General features: G+C 44.1%; 2 protein-coding genes across 3 annotated transcripts in view; one reads left to right on the top strand and one right to left on the bottom strand.

The window, feature by feature from the left end:
• The window catches only part of LOC111863323 (cytochrome P450 4C1), a 222,376-nt gene that overhangs the window by 130,531 nt on the left and 75,257 nt on the right, over window positions 1–16,588 (bottom strand). The window contains exon 2 of one of the 2 annotated variants that reach the window (XR_004512916.1): window positions 14,308–14,351. The gene's annotated coding sequence lies outside the window, so the exon portion shown is untranslated. Of the gene's footprint in view, window positions 1–14,307; window positions 14,352–16,588 lie in introns of those variants that run through there. The other variant, XM_023849546.2, reaches the window with a different exon arrangement.
• The window catches only part of LOC111863366 (endocuticle structural glycoprotein SgAbd-1), a 36,294-nt gene that overhangs the window by 2,357 nt on the left and 17,349 nt on the right, over window positions 1–16,588 (top strand). The gene's annotated exons all lie outside the window — the stretch shown is intronic.

Here is a 16,588-nt window from a genome sequence, read left to right as displayed (position 1 = left end):
AGTACCTACCCCAGGGTTGAGCCCGGGAGGATCCTGTATAGATTGTTGGAACGTGGTGGCTCAGGAGCCAATCGTCATCCCCCCGTTGTCTGAGGGACTGGTAATAGGGAAAATAGGGAAGAGTAAAGGGGTGGAGTTGCCCCGGGAGATATTAATTGAGCCCTTGGGATTAGGTACGCCTGGTGCGTACGTGGCTCGAGTAGCGAGCCGGATTTTTACTGCAGGAGAATTGGAGGAAATGCGAAGCCTAGGCGGAAATGGCAGGAAATCGGGTACCAGTGGAAGGAGTGAGAGGGTCGATAGGGTCATGACCGTACGAGAGGATAACGGGCCTAGGTACTGCGTACTAAAGGTACCCGTGGTCAATATTTGGATTTGGGGAAGAATATATGCTTGGGATAGGCCGAGCCGCTCGGGGAGATTCCACCCGAGCAAGCAGGAGTTGATTTTCGCTACCCGGGGAGGAAGGGAACGGCGAACTTCCGGGTTAGTTCCGTTAGCACAAGAGATGCTCAGGAACTCAGGGAAGTAAGGGAGAAACTAGAGCAGAAGTTAGATCACTTGTCCGAAAAAGATAAACAAGTCTTGATACCAGTGCTTGAAGAATATTTAGATTTATTTTGTAACGACAGCACAGGGGTGCTACCCAGTACGACGAAGGGCTATCACGAGATTCGGACAGGGGACGCCCTGCCTATTAAGAAGAACCTATATCGTGTACCCTATGCATTAAGGGAGGAGATGAGACACCAGCTAGATGAGATGTTGGCTAAAGGGGTTATTACTCCCTGCGCTTCGCCGTGAGCGGCGCCAGTGATTTTAGTCCCCAAGAAATCACCGGACGGAATTCCAAAATATAGATTTTGTACCGATTTTCGAGGGTTAAATTCAGTGACGAGTACACCAGTGTACCCCATACCTGATATCAAGAGCAACATCTCACTTATGGCGGGGAGTAGATATTTCACGTTATTGGACATCGAAAATGGGTATCGGAATATTCCTATACGTGAGGAGGATAAGGATAAGACCGGATTCGTCACCCCATTCGGCAGTTTTAGGTTTGAGAAAATGGCCTTTGGTCTTTCAGGCGCCCCTTCGACATTTCAACGCGTCATGGATGCCATGTTGGGGGGTTTGCGTGACGTAGAGGTACTCGTATATTTGGATGACTTGTTGCTGTTCAGTGAAACGATTGAAGATCACATGAGACGAATGAAGTTGGTGTTTGAACGCGTGCGAGAGGCGAATTTCAAATTAAGCGTCGCCAAATGCACTTTCGCAGTTCCGGAGGTGGTATATCTCGGTCATGTTGTTAATAGCAACGGCGTTGCGCCAGACCCGAGTAAAGTTACAGCCATCAGAGAATTCCCACGGCCAAGAACGGTGAAAGATGTCCGCTCATTTTTAGGCCTATCCGGATATTATAGGGCTTTTATAAGAAATTACGCAGCCATGAGTCGGCCCTTAACACAACTAACGAGAAAAGACGAGAAGTTTGTTTGGACAGATTCCCAGCAACTGGCCTTCGATGATCTCAAGGCCGCCCTGACATCCGAATCGGTGCTGGCGCACCCTCGGTTTGATCAGCAATTTATTCTTAGTACAGATGCTTCTGATTATGCTATTTCTGCCATTTTCAGTCAGCTGCAGAATGGGAAGGAACGGCCTATCAGCTTTGCTAGCCGTATGCTCAATGCTGCGGAAAGAAATTACAGTACGACTCAGAAGGAGTTACTAGCTGTTGTATTTGGTACACAAATACATAGGTGTTTTCTATATGGGAGAAAATTCAAAATTGTTACCGATCATGCCGCCCTTAAGTGGCTGATCACGGTGAAGAACCATCATTGTGCCCGATTGACTAGATGGGTTCTCAAATTATCTGAATATGATTTTGAAATTGAACACAAGGCAGGCAAGAAGCATGTAAATGCGGACTGCCTATCGCGATATATTGCTTCCGTTGCTACAGGAGCCGCAAGCCGGAGATGTCAAAGTGCCGAGTCAGGCGAAGCCCTCACTCGTAAGACTGTTTACACGGGACAGCAACAGGATCCGTATTGTAAAGAAATAATGGATGAAATTAGTACAGATACGGGGTCAAAATTCTTTATGAGTGACGATGGGCTTCTGTACGCGGGACCAAATTTGGAAAACGGAAAGTTGGTTGTACCTCATAACTTAATACAGCCCATTATCGAAATGAATCACGATAAGGTGTTTGCAGGGCATCAGGGAGTGAAACGGACCCGAGACTTAATTAAACTTAACTACTTTTGGCCCAATATGGACCGGGATGTGGAAACGTACGTGAGGCAGTGCGAATCGTGTGCCAAGTTTAAGGTAGGGCGACACCCCACTGCACCCTTGGGAGAGTTACCTGAGACGACTTCCCCATTCGAAATGACCTCTATAGATATATGTGGCCCTTATCCAGAAACAAAGAGGGGAAATCGGTACCTTCTTACTTTCATAGACCACTTTAGCCGTTATCCGGAAGCTATCCCCATACCACGGCAAGACGCTCCGACAGTTGCACGGGCTCTTGTTACGGAGATATTTTCACGGTTGGGTTGTCCTCAGTCTCTATCATCGGATAAAGGATCCAACTTCATGTCGGAACTTTTCCAGGAGATGTGCAAGCTGCTGCAGGTGAAAAGAATTAACTCCACTGCGTTCAATCCGCAGATGCAAGGCAAGGTTGAGAAATTTCATCTGGGACTCAACCAAACCATGAGCCACTATGTAAATAAGTATGGGAATGACTGGGATGAGTTCGTGAACTACGCCCTGATGGTCCATAGGGCCATTCCTCATTCCATTACTCGATACAGTCCGTTTTACTTGCTACACGGACGTCAGATGCGCCTTCCCATGGAGGATGACCTCACTACTGGAAAATTTTTAAAGGGGGAACCGAAAGATAACCGTAGTTTGATTCAGGACCACATTGACACTTTGGCTGACCGCCTCGAGGAGGCGTACCGTGTTGTAAGGGAAAATAATAAGGTGGGCAGAGAGAGGCAGAAGGAATGGTATGATAAGGGAACGAGATTAGTTATTTTTCAACCCGGTGAAATGGTTTATCTTCGTCAGATGAGCAAGGTCAAACGTGGTTGTCCAAAATTTAGGCTTAGGTGGAGGGGCCCTTACGAGGTGGTACGTAGATTGTCCGATTTGAATTATCTTGTGCGAGTATCCCAAAAGAAGGAGCTGGTGGTAAATGTTAACAAAATGAAGAAATGTTGCGTGAAAACTGTCCCCGCGCCAAGTGGGACAAGGGATATCCCGGTAAGGGTTCAGGAAAGAGACGAAGGTCAGGATGAGGCGAATGATGAGGGAATAACTCCACTCGCCTCCCATGATCACGAGGAGGATGATGGTAGCTTCGACTTTACGCCAACCACTTTGACAGGCGAGAGGACCGAGGATCGAAGTCAGGACCCCACCTGGGAACCAAGTAGACATCAGGAGGTCCAGAGAGCCGCCGACCAGACACCCGACACCGGAAGGGAAACGGGGGCTAGGTACTGGTTACGGCGTAGGCAAGGGGAAGACACAGTGACGTCCGATGAGACCCCGACAGAAAGAGAGGGTGAAGGTAGTGACCCCGAGGAAACGGACGCCGAGCCCCGCCCGAGCGGATTACCCGAAACAGGGAACGTCCCGGAACGCGAGGAAGGCACTGAGCAACACCCTCGATATAACTTGCGACAACTCCCAGGGAGGAAAATCTAAATTACGAATTAATTTTTTTACTTAGATAATTAATTGTCAGCCTTATGCGCCGGCCGCGCTTTCCTTCCCAGGAAAATTATTTAATTAATTCCTGGTACTCATTTCTGTTAGAGACTGAGTCAACCCCAGGGCCACAGTGCGGCCGGAAGGATTAGGTCAACTGAAAAAAAAAGACCTCATCGGGATTTGAACCCGCGACCTTCCTGCTTGTAGCATAGCCCCTCAACCAACTATGCAAGGGAAATATCACAATTAAATCAATATCTCATACATTGAATTTTATTGTTTAACGCTACCTGTTTCGGTCCTCATGGGACCATCATCAGGAAGTGGTTAAAATAAAATATGATAAAATTCATCGAAATGTCGATATGGATCCATATTGTGGTGCAACGCGTCCCTATTGTAAAAGTTGTAGAAAACTGGGCCTTGTGCTACGGTGAAAATTACAATATAAAAAAATGTTAGAAATATTAGCGAATACAAGAATTTGTATTTAAAATATCAGTAATGTAATTAAAGGTGTTGTGTATTAGGAATATAGGATTTTATAATGCGAATGAAGAGTTACTCGTAAAATAGACAAGACACAACGCACCTACATACTGAGATAACAATACATCACTACTTATATCTAAGACGTTATTTAGCACACAAAATTAACATAGTGAAAGAACCGCCAGGTCCACAACAGAACAGAACACAACACAAAACAGCACAAATCTTGGAGAATAACATCCACACCACGAGAGACTAAGACAACGTGGATTCAAATGATCTGCCGCACATCGGAACCTTCAGCTCCATAAGAGAAATTGATTTCACATCTCCACAAGTTTATAATAATGTTTTAATATGATTTTTTTTTAATTTTTAATGCTTTCAACATGTTTAGTTATTCCACTAGTGCAATATCTACCCCTTTATTCGTATTATAAAATCTTATATTGTAATATACATCTTTTAATTACCTCCATTAATATTTTAAATTCCGGTCACAGTAGCCGACCGGTCTAAGGAATGTACTGTCTTCGCTCGCTTGGAAACCGGTATCGTGGGTTCGAATCCCACTCAGGGCATGGATGTTTAGTTTGTGTGTACGCGTTTACTGTGTTTGTGTACAGGTAGAGGCCTTGCGACGAGCTGATCACCCGCCCAAGGAGTCCTACCGTATGTCTAAGATCTAGTAAAACCGAAGTGAAACGGAGAGTTTCATGAAGGTAGGTCTTGGCCCAAATGAGGGCTGTAGCGCCAAGGAAAAAACATATTTTAAATACAAATTATTTTATGTACACTGTGGGCAAAATTCAGGTACTTCAGTATTAAAGAAGGCAGTCCATCAGTAACCATTGCCCTTTAAGGATTAACTGGTGCTAATGACACTGAATCACACCTTCTTAATATTAAAGAAGGCGGTATATATACTTACCGTTGTATTTTAAATGGTTAAAATTCGTCGTTATTAATGAGAACTGATTTATGGCAAAAAAAAAAGCCTGTAAGGTAAAGGTATACCTGTAACAGGCCGTGGAGGCCCATAGGCTTGTGAGACGTCGAGGCTCCCACATTTTCTAGACAATTGGCTCACAGACGGTGGTGAGGCTGTCAGCCTTACGCGCCGGCTGCCCTTTACCCCCAGGGTCATAGTGCGGCTGGAAGGGCTAGGTCAATTGAAAAGACCAATGACCTCATCGGGAATCGAACCCGCGGCCTTCCGACTTGTAGCATAATGCGTACTTGCTAATGTGTGGAGTTGTAAGAACACAAATAATTTTAAATTTTATAATGAAAAGACTGCGATTAATTACCGCTCTTAACAGCCAAACAATTGAAGAAGAAAAAGGTGTATGGAGGAGAAGGTATACAGGCAGGCTCAGGAAGTGCTTGAAGATGTGTAGAAGCAAGGGGAAGGGGAGAGGGTGAAGTTCAAAGGAAAGAGCAAGAGAAACTAAGTCTGCATTATGCAAATATACAGCGTTTCCTTGTTCCCGAAATTTTCCTCTCTCATCATAATTTTTACGAGAGTAGAATGCTGGCTGTGTGCGCGTGCGTGTGGCCCTGACTTTTCTCAGCAAGCGAAAAAGAATTCACCCTCAATTTGAAAAGGTGAAAGGACCGATGACGCATGCGCGCGAAGTAGATGAAGCAGTTGCGTGCAGAAATGTCTTATGCAACGACTCAGCGAGGCATGATGAATTTTTTCACTGCATGATAACAAATTTACGTCAATATTTGCTTACCACTGTTGGTCGTCCTTGCACTGGTGCGTGTTTCAAAACCGGTGTGCTCCGTCACACTGGTGTGCCGCCAAGACGTACCAGGTGTGCGGAGAATATTTTTAAGAAATTGTATATTCTCACATTGTAGTTACAATAAGGCAATATGTTGCATTAAATTCTAAAATCTTAAATGTTTTTACAGTACAACATCGATAATCCGAACAAATTAAAGCACTGAAATTTTCGATTTATCGACTCCTTCGGATTACTGAATTTAAAATAACAAATTTAAATTTGTAAGCAAAATTATTTACTCAAAATACAAACAGCTACATTTTATATACATACAGAAGTACACGATCCCGCGGACTTTCGAAAATTACGTAATAGGTCACGAACGAACGAGCAGTCTATTGTTTCCGCGAGTCTTATACAATGATTGTTCATAACGTGTTCAAATGTACATGTGAAGTGCATAATACTACAAAAGGAAGAAGGTTTATGGTTGACTATTTATGCGTGTTATACTGGGGGATGCCGCTAAACTTCAGCCTCGACGGATCATTCGGTAACATGTTCGACTGGAAAGGAATACGGGTGAAAGCACGGGAAGTCAATAGTCTGAAAGATTGCATAGAAAATACGAAGACTTCCAGTTGAATTGTCAGAAGGTGTTGCGCTTGTCTTTTGTTTCCAGTTGGAATTTTTACACTTTTTTATCAACAGCATTGATATTTAATAAATTCTATCCTCTGAAATAAGCCTCAATGCTTACGATAACCACGCCGAATTCGCTGTTGTTATGCAACCTGCCCGTTATGGATCAGTTCTAACGTAAATAAATTAACAGAAGTCACTGACGCGTCCATAACCTTGCGGAAGTAACTTTACTTAAATCTACCGCAGAGCCATCTGTTGACACACGCCGTAACCAGAAGCATGCCATCTTATCCTGTTCTTGACATAACTCCATCTACAGTGGGAAGCAGGGTGCGTTAGAGGCAGTTTGTGAGGCAGACCGCTGCCTAATCATTAGAAAGTAAATACATTATGTTTTAAACATATTTCCAATATTCATGCACAGGCGGGAAACACAAATATAGCTACCTTCCTAATATTACCCCACACGCGGTATGACGTCATACACTAGACTGTCCCTGATAAAGTTCCGTCTATAAACAGTTCAGACATGAAGCCCCAACGTGTAAATATTTGTAATGTGATAATACGTGGCCTGCTCAGGGCTATCGTACACCTCGAAGGGGATATGGAACAATGGTAGAATAATATTAGCCGGGGAAAACTGAAGATACTCGCAATCTACTCCAGTACCAATTGGTTCGCCTTGTATAAACTTACCCGTGTTATACACAGTAACCACTGCTCCAACGCGAGCGGCTCTTTCAGCTTACTGAGCGGATTTTTCAGTTTTTCAGTTTTACCGAGCGGCTCTTTCAGCTTTACTGAGCGGATTTTTCAGTTTTACCGAGCGAATTTTTTCAGTTTTACCGAGCGGCTCTTTCAGCTTTATTGAGCGGATTTTTTTCAGTTTTACCGAGCGGATTTTTTCAGTTTTACCGTGCGGCTCTTTCAGCTATACTGAGCGGATTTTTAAGTTTTACCGAGCAGATCTTTCAGCTTTGCTGGGCGGATTTTTCAGTTTTACCGAGCGGATTTTTAAGTTTTAGCCAGCGTTTCTTTTTTCAGATTTACTGAGCGGATTTTTAAGTTTTACCGAGCAGATCTTTCAGCTTTACTGAGCGGATTTTTAAGTTTTACCGAGCAGATCTTTCAGCTTTACTGAGCGGATTTTTAAGTTTTACCGAGCAGATCTTTCAGCTTTACTGAGCGGATTTTTAAGTTTTACCGAGCAGATCTTTCAGCTTTACTGAGCGGATTTTTAAGTTTTACCGAGCAGATCTTTCAGCTTTACTGAGCGGATTTTTAAGTTTTACCGAGCAGATCTTTCAGCTTTACTGAGCGGATTTTTAAGTTTTACCGAGCAGATCTTTCAGCTTTACTGAGCGGATTTTTAAGTTTTACCGAGCAGATCTTTCAGCTTTACTGAGCGGATTTTTAAGTTTTACCGAGCAGATCTTTCAGCTTTACTGAGCGGATTTTTAAGTTTTACCGAGCAGATCTTTCAGCTTTACTGAGCGGATTTTTAAGTTTTACCGAGCAGATCTTTCAGCTTTACTGAGCGGATTTTTAAGTTTTACCGAGCAGATCTTTCAGCTTTACTGAGCGGATTTTTAAGTTTTACCGAGCAGATCTTTCAGCTTTACTGAGCGGATTTTTAAGTTTTACCGAGCAGATCTTTCAGCTTTACTGAGCGGATTTTTAAGTTTTACCGAGCAGATCTTTCAGGTTTACTGAGCGGATTTTTTCAGTTTTACCGAGCAGATCTTTCAGGTTTACTGAGCGGAATTTTAAGTTTTAGCCAGCGTTTCTTTTTTTCAGGTTTACTGAGCGGAATTTTAAGTTTTACCGAGCGGCTTTTTCAGCTTTACTGAGCGGATTTTTAAGTTTTACCCAGTGTTTCTATTTTCAGGTATACTGAGCGGAATTTTAAGTTTTACCGAGCAGATCTTTCAGCTTTACTGAGCGGATTTTTAAGTTTTACCGAGCAGATCTTTCAGCTTTACTGAGCGGATTTTTTCAGTTTTACCGAGCAGATCTTTCAGGTTTACTAAGTGGATTTTTCAAATATTATTGAGCATTTTTTTAAGTCTTTATCGAGCGGTTTTTCAGTTTTTATCGAACGGATTTTTGCCAGCGGGTTTTCAGCCTAAGTGAGTGGATTCTGTATATTTTTGGTCTCGTGACGCTGATGGTGCATGATTTGCACGTTCCGGTGAAGTGAAACGTAGGGAGAACATTTCTTTAAGCATAACGTTAATGTACCCATTTTGGTCGTTAAAGGATCAAAGAAATTTGTGGTGTAACCAAAGCATGGAGAGGAAGTCAATATAAAGGCGTGTGTGTAGTGTCACGTGTTTCCTTTCCTGCTATTATTAGGCTCTAATGACGATGACGCTCACAACAATAATAACACGTAAATCCATGGAGCCGAAACCGATCCCTCATGAGCTCCGACGGGGGTTGGTCCCCTGCCAGATTAATCCAACCCACACCTTCCCATCCCAGTTATTTAATTACTTACTTACGGAGCTGAGCCCTCCTTGAAGAGAAGCCAACTACTCAAAAATTTCCCAGCATTTTTATAACTAGAATGTTCATTACCGTGTTCACAAGAGCCCTCCTCTGATCCCTATCCTGAGCCAGATCAGTCCGATCCATACCATTTCATCCTATCTCTCTAAGATCCATTTTAATATTGTCCACCCACCTACGCCTTGATCTTCCCAGTGGTCTCTTTCCTTCTGGCTTTCCCACCAATATCGTATATGCATTCCTCTTCACCCCCATTCGTGCTACATGCCCTGCCCACCTCATCCTCCTTGACTTGATCATTCTAATTGTACTTGGAACGTTCTTTAATATTCATTATAATATTATCCTCCATCTACACCTAGATCTTCCCAGTGGTGTTTTTCCCCACCAAAACTTTGCAAATTCTTGCATCTGCTCTCAGTGAACGAGCCTTGTGAAGACTCCTTACACTCCACGTGACAAATCTCAACCCCATCTATTACTGAACAATATTACATAGCAAAATTTTCTTTTTCGGGGGAGGTAGGGATATTACATGGAAAATACAACCCCCACACAACACTTTGTTGAAATTTTGCACCCCTAGATTCAGTAGGATTTAACCTTTTCTCACGCGAAGCTATTAGACACAGACATATTACGTTCCCTTTAAAATCGCATCTTCACATGCGTTCCGCATGAACTAATAACATAACGCGTACAAACGTGTCACAGATATAAAGCGAATGTAGCTACGAATTAATTGGAAACGATTCGAGATATATCGTACATGGCGTATTTGCAGAACGGCGTTTATTATGGGCCATGCAAACATTTGAATAAAACAAGCGTTTTGAAATGTAATCACAGTCAATGCGCTGGAGTTCATGTGCACTAGCAAGCGTCTGTGATTCCTTCTTGGATGTGACACCATACATTCTGGTAGAATCTTGCCGACTTTTCGCAGCAACTGCGGTCTCTTGACTGACAGCACATACTTACTGAAATCATAGTTCTATGTATACACTTACATAAACATATATATATATATATATAATGAAACGATGTGTATATCCAGGATGGCTCAGTCTGTATAGCGACGGGCTACAGGCTCGACGACCACGGTTCGATTCCCTGTAGGGAATGTTTTTCTCTTCTCCATAACCTCAAGAACACCTACGGGGCCCATCCAGCATCATATCCACTGGGTACCGGGGACTGTTTCCTTGAGGTTAAAGCCATTCCATGTAGTGCCCAGGTTAAGAATGTGGAGTTATACCTCCACTCTTCCATACGTCTTTATGGCATGGGGCTTAATTAGTTAAGCATAGACACAACTTTGCCTTTCATCTTTACCTCTATTATTATTTATATATATAAGAGATGGTTGTGGAGCTGCCTAAAATTATGGTAACAGTGTGCCGACAGAGCGCAACACTAGCTAGTTTCAGGACGTTATGAGCCCTTATTCGGCAGAGGCACGTAGTAGCGTAGTTAGCTGAGGCACTGTGTTACAAGCCGGAAGGTGGCGGGTTCGAGTCCCGATTTTTCAATTGACCTATTCCTTCCAGCAGCCCTGGGGTCTACTCACCCTCTAACAGAAATGAGTACCAGGAATCTTCCTGGGGATTAATGGTGGCTGGCCGGCGCGTAAAGCTGACAACCTCACTGCCATCTGTCAGCCAATTGTCTAGAAAATGTGGGAGCCTCGACGTCTCACAAACCCATGAACCTCCACGACCTGTTACAGGGATAGTTTTAGCTTTTCGACCTTTTATAGAGATCAACAAGTTTTATTTTAAAAATTTCTCAGTATAACAAGAATCTGATGAAGTGTGAATACAGACAATATCTGACCGTACGCAGCGTGAGGTCTGTAACAATATGAGGTTAGTTCGCGTAACTTTCTCGATTACATCTGAAGTAAATGAGAACGAGGCGCAATAATAAAGCCACATCTTTAAATCACATCTGTTTCATTTCAATTCCGTTTGTTACTCTTGTTTAAATGAGAAATGTTCTCGGCATACTTTTATTACACAGGGAGACAAAAGCCATCAGTTGATCTGTGACGCCAGAGATGTCAGGAGTATCGTGTAGACATTTGCAATAATGGGTAATATTTACATTTCATGAAACAGGGAAGAGATATCTCTTCGTTTCTCGCTCTGCAATCAAGGGGATCATCTGTTAAGTTATACGGACGCAGTCTCACGGCAACGGCGGACTGTGAAGAACAGCGGTTGGGCAACCTGGGGCGTTCCTCTTGGAAGAGTCGTCAGGACATGAGAAAGAGATCAGATCTTAATGTCAGATTCGGCTTACACAATCCTGTTTTACTGTATTTAACCTTTTAAAGCACAGTGATTATACACGTATATATGTACCACTTGCGTTAGAGTACCAAAGCTCTGTATTCTGCGCACAGTGTATCTGTGTGTTCCGTATGGTTCTCACAATAAACAGCGGCTGTTTCCCTAAACAGCATTAACCGGTTGGGCTTTGTAGCGGAGACGTAACGTGTTTCCTGTGAGGTACGAACTGAATTGCTATATATTCTGCCCACACAGTGTATGCTTGAATGTCTTATGCTACAAAGGCAGCTTAGTCACCTGAATGGTCGTATCCACTGACTGTCCCTAACTTCCTGCTTCTAACACCTCGGCACTGAGCGCAAAGAAAACACAGTTGCTCTGTTGCTGTTTGCGGACCGTGGTCTAGGTTTTTCGAGGTCATTGCTTAACAATGGGTCTACATACCCCAATACGATAAGACAAATCACATTCTTAGCGCTACAATGCATGAGAGGTTGGAGTTAAACAAATTTGCCAACAACGGAATCTTATAATTGCGCAATAAGCAGCCGTCCTTCCTGGTTCCAGCATTACAACCAAGACAGACCATGTCTGCAGCTATATCTGCACGTCCCTACAGTCGGCCTCTGCAATAACCCGCCCTCTCCCCCTCCCGTATCATAGCGACAAGCTGCTCTTGGTGGAGTTAACAAGGCAGTTTCACTTTTACATTTGACTTGCAGATTCTTGCGAATTATTCCTAGCTGATGTCACATCTGAAGCTAAAGGCTGCAGTTAGCAGCAGTAATCGTGTCCGTACGTTCGTGTTTACACTTCTCGCTGCTTTACGAGTATATGTTGTGACTTAGATCACAGTGGCCGCGCGGTCTACGGAAGGAACTGTCTTCGCCCGCTCGAAGGCTGGCATGCGATTTCGAATCCCACTGAAAGCATGGATTTATGTGTGCGTTTGTTCTGTGTAAGTAGCGTCTTTGCGACGGGCTGATCCTCCATGGGGTCCGACCGACTGTAAGAGGCCGTGGAGGCCCATAGGGTTGTGAGACGCCGAGGTTTCCACATTTCCTACACAATCGGCTCACACATGGCGGTGAGGTTGTCAGCCTCACGCGCCGGTCGGCCGCCCTTTACTCCCAGGAAGATTCCTGGTACTCATTTCTGTTAGAGGCTTAATCGACCCCAGGGCCATAGTGCGGCTGGAAGGATTAGGTTAATTGAAAAATCCAATGACCTCATCGGGAAACGAAACCTCGACCTTCCGGCTTGTAAGCATAGTGCCTCAACCAACCCCGGACTCCGTCCGGGAACTGACTCACTTTATTAGTTCCTCTTCCCTTTAGTATCTTTCCTCTATGCGCGAGTCTTTCATCGGTCCCCCAAACTTCGCTTATATAGGCCGAGTATTTTAAATTCCTCAATTCCATTTATACCGGATTTTCCCTCTTCGTTTTGCCCAGCTTTCTGATTCCACTTCAAATTCTATTCACTCCTCCCCCCCTCCGCCTCTCTCATTCACAGCCCAACTTATTTTGGAGAAGTTCTACACTTTCCGCAAGATGACATCCCTGCCGCAAAATGAACGAAGCGAAGAGCAATTCATTTTATAACAATACTAATCCTATCAGCCCATCACAGTGGCCGCACGAAACGTCTTAGCCAGCTCAAACACTGGGATCGTGGCACATGTTATATTTATGAATTTCTGTATTTCTGCCTTGAGACGGGCTGATCCACCCTCCAAGGAGTCCTACCGACTGTGTATAGAATTCAAAGTGTCATGTGTATTAGTGACCATAGACGGGATGTTGATGATTGGATTTATTGCGCTTATACACTCAACACGTAACTACAAGTAATACAGAGCTACCGCTGATCTACGAACATTACAGTTCACCGTTACACACGCACTAGGGTTCTTAGTCTTCACTAGTCTTATCCTGGCAACGGATTTCAACACAGTAATTAGACCAGTCTGTAACTGTATCACACATGAATTCTTCTTTGCACAGCCTAATTCCTTTCTGACTCATTCGACTGCCATCTCCCTACACTCCCTTAATTCTCATCCTTGCAGAGTCAGTTACGTTGCGACTGGCGGTTTGCAGCCAATCAGTCCATCTTGGCGACAAGCCCTTTCAGACTCACGACCAGTAATTTTATTTTCAAACCATACAATTCCGGTTATAGTCCTTGTGTAATATCCTATCTGACGAGAGGATGGGTCTGTCCTATACAACTGCTGCTGAGCCTCGCCAGCGCAGTCATCCTCAGGTTCGAGTCCCAAAGGACTTATGACCACATTTTACTGTCTCAGATTCGATACTCCCCCAACCTAGGGCCAGGTCCCCATATTTATATTCCCCAGGAACAGGGTGGCCCAGTTATACCCCCGAGGCACTGGGTTCCCTTTTCTTCACGTCCTACAACCCCCAGGGCCACGGTGGAGGTATTCTAACCCGCCTCTACACGAGATTTGCTTCCAGCTGCCTGGGTTCCACGTTTTACAGCCTCGGGGCGGACCCACAAAAAACGCCGTTTCCTTCGTTATCCCAACAATACGTCAACTGTTGCTTGCTTATTCGTTGCAGTGGGAACGTGTTCATCGAGACGTTGCCTAGCGATGAACGTTACTGTGGCTCCGCTATTCAGGCTTTCAATCGTCATGTCACAATAGTTTCAGAATTAATTTTGAATCCGTCAGTGGGGGAAAGGAAAAATTGTTTTATAGCAGAATAAAACCGGCCTAGTTCAGTGGAATCACAAGCCACGGGCTGCATCCTGGCCTGATACAGGCCTAAATGTGGAACCGACAGTAGGGCGCTCCTATTCCGCACACCTACCGCTCCAAAGAGGTTTAGGAGATCTTACGTTTTGCTACTTACCACTACTGCTTCTTGTGCTAACGGCAGGTTGGTGTCCTCAGTTCCTGTAACAAAAGTATCGTCACATGTATTAGTGACTTGTAGACGGGGTTTGGATTGGTGAATTGATTTACTGGATACTCCCAAGTTGTAATTACAAGTAATTATAACACTACACACTACAACACACAAAATTAATTCTACAACATGTGCTTAGTAGTCGTTACTTGGTAACAGTTCTCAATCCTCTGGAACTCTCTTTCTCTCTAATGCTACCTCACTGTCTGAATCTCGAACTGAGCTCACGCCATGCGAACCGAATAGAGAACACGGTCTCCAAGGATTCCATTCTGCTATTAACGTCTGCATTGTCCCGGACACGCCTATAATACCGTAGCAACCAAAACCCGCTGCCCAGCAACGGGCGTGTATTCTCGTGGACAGCGTAACACTCTGGAACGTTTTTCATATAGCCGTTGTCTAGCAACAGACGCCTCTGTTGTGCTTTTATGACTGCACACTTCCGGCGTTCAGGTGTCATGTCACAATAAAAACGTAACGTCCTCAGTGAGCCGGTTAGCGCAGCGGTAACATTTTAGGCCAGTATTTGGGTGTACTGTGTTCGAACTACGTCCGGGATACTGTTTATCCTGACCGTGGGGCCTTCGTGCTTTTCCTAAGTTCCTCCAAAAGGATGTCGGCAAAGTATCTCGATTGGCCAAAAGAACTTCCAACTCTTACTCAATTTATAACTTACTTCATTCTACCAATCCACGAGATGGAGTCTGGATATTGTCAAGTGTATAAGTGGCTAAAGACGGAGTTCGCATTGGTCATTCGATTTAGTGAGCACTTACATACCAACGACTGGTGAATACATTTTACACATCACTGGCACACACAGACTAGTGTCCTCAGTCTATTACAGTCTCCACTAGCCGTTTCCCGGCAGCGGATATTAACACAGAAACTATAAGAATCTCACTGAATTACACACTCCCAAACGTCACTCAAAGTCCTCTCTGCACGAACCGACTTCCAACTGAGCACTCTTGCAACCAATTGCCCCAAACCGTCAAGTTATAACACCTCAGCACGGAGCACGTACAAAAGACAGGTCTTCTATTTTCTGTCTGGATTCGTTGCCGCAGAGATGTGTTTACCGCGCCGTTGCGTAGCATCGGCCGCAGCGCGTACCACACAAAACACCGCTCATCTATTGCTATGTCATTGTTGCTTTCGAGTCTGTTGCTGCGGAAACATGTATAAGAAGCCCTTGCCTCACAATAAACAGCGACTGTTTCCCTAACTAGCATAAACCGGTTGGGCTTTGTAGCGGAGATGTAATGTTTCCTGTGAGGTACGAACTGAACTGCTATATATTCTGCCCACACAGTGTATCTGTGTGTTACGTATGGTTCTCACAATAAACAGCGACTGTTTCCCTAAACAGCATTAACCGGTAGGGCTTTGTTGCGAGACGTAATGTGTTTCCTGCGAGGTACGAGGTGGATTCATATAGGACCCATATGATTTTCATATTTCTATGTATTCTGATTGCCGAGAAAAACAACAGGGGAAGCTAACCATGCAGCTGGTCTCCACACAATTCCCGCTGTTTCTATGAATAACCAGCTGAACATCTAGTAGCTTCTCATAAGTGACTCCGCCCCGTTAGTTATTCGATGGAAATAAAATAATTCTCTGATGCTGTATACCACCTGCTCACACATGTAAGCCGTTGCCTAGCACACCAAAATATTCTTCTACATTAGAAATCACTTGCCAGCATTCTTCATGCTATATCACACACTCTCACACACCACTGTGCACATTTTACACAATGTCATTAATTATTAACTTTGGCAGTTGGCTATCAGTAATATCTACTTTATGTACGCCCATTTATAGTTTATTTATGGGCGGTGTTACTATCAGCGGCACAAACTGCAGGGCGTCGAATTGTAGGATGGTTAGTGACGCGATCCTGGCCTACTTTGAGGTATACTAACCCATCAGTTGCTTGGTGAGTCTTACAAATATCATGAGAAACCTCGGTCAGAATATCGCGTTTCATGGAACACATAGCAGTCAGTCAGTCAGTCAGTTAGTGGCTTACTCAGTCAGTCAGTCAGTCAGTCAACCAGTCACTCACTCAGTTATTGAGTACATCTCAGCCATTTTATAAGGTAACGAATTTCTGATTCACCAGGTCGGACTGGTTCCGGATCCTTCTGATATAGGTTTGTTATTATGAATTGTGTTTCATGATCGATTTGACACGTACTCTTAACTGCGGGCG

The sequence above is a fragment of the Cryptotermes secundus genome, unplaced genomic scaffold, assembly GCF_002891405.2.
Source record: "Cryptotermes secundus unplaced genomic scaffold, Csec_1.0 scaffold1379, whole genome shotgun sequence".
NCBI classification, from domain to species: domain Eukaryota; kingdom Metazoa; phylum Arthropoda; class Insecta; order Blattodea; family Kalotermitidae; genus Cryptotermes; species Cryptotermes secundus.
The sequence above is the reverse complement of the archived record's forward strand: the minus strand, read 5'-3'. Positions and strand labels throughout refer to the sequence as shown.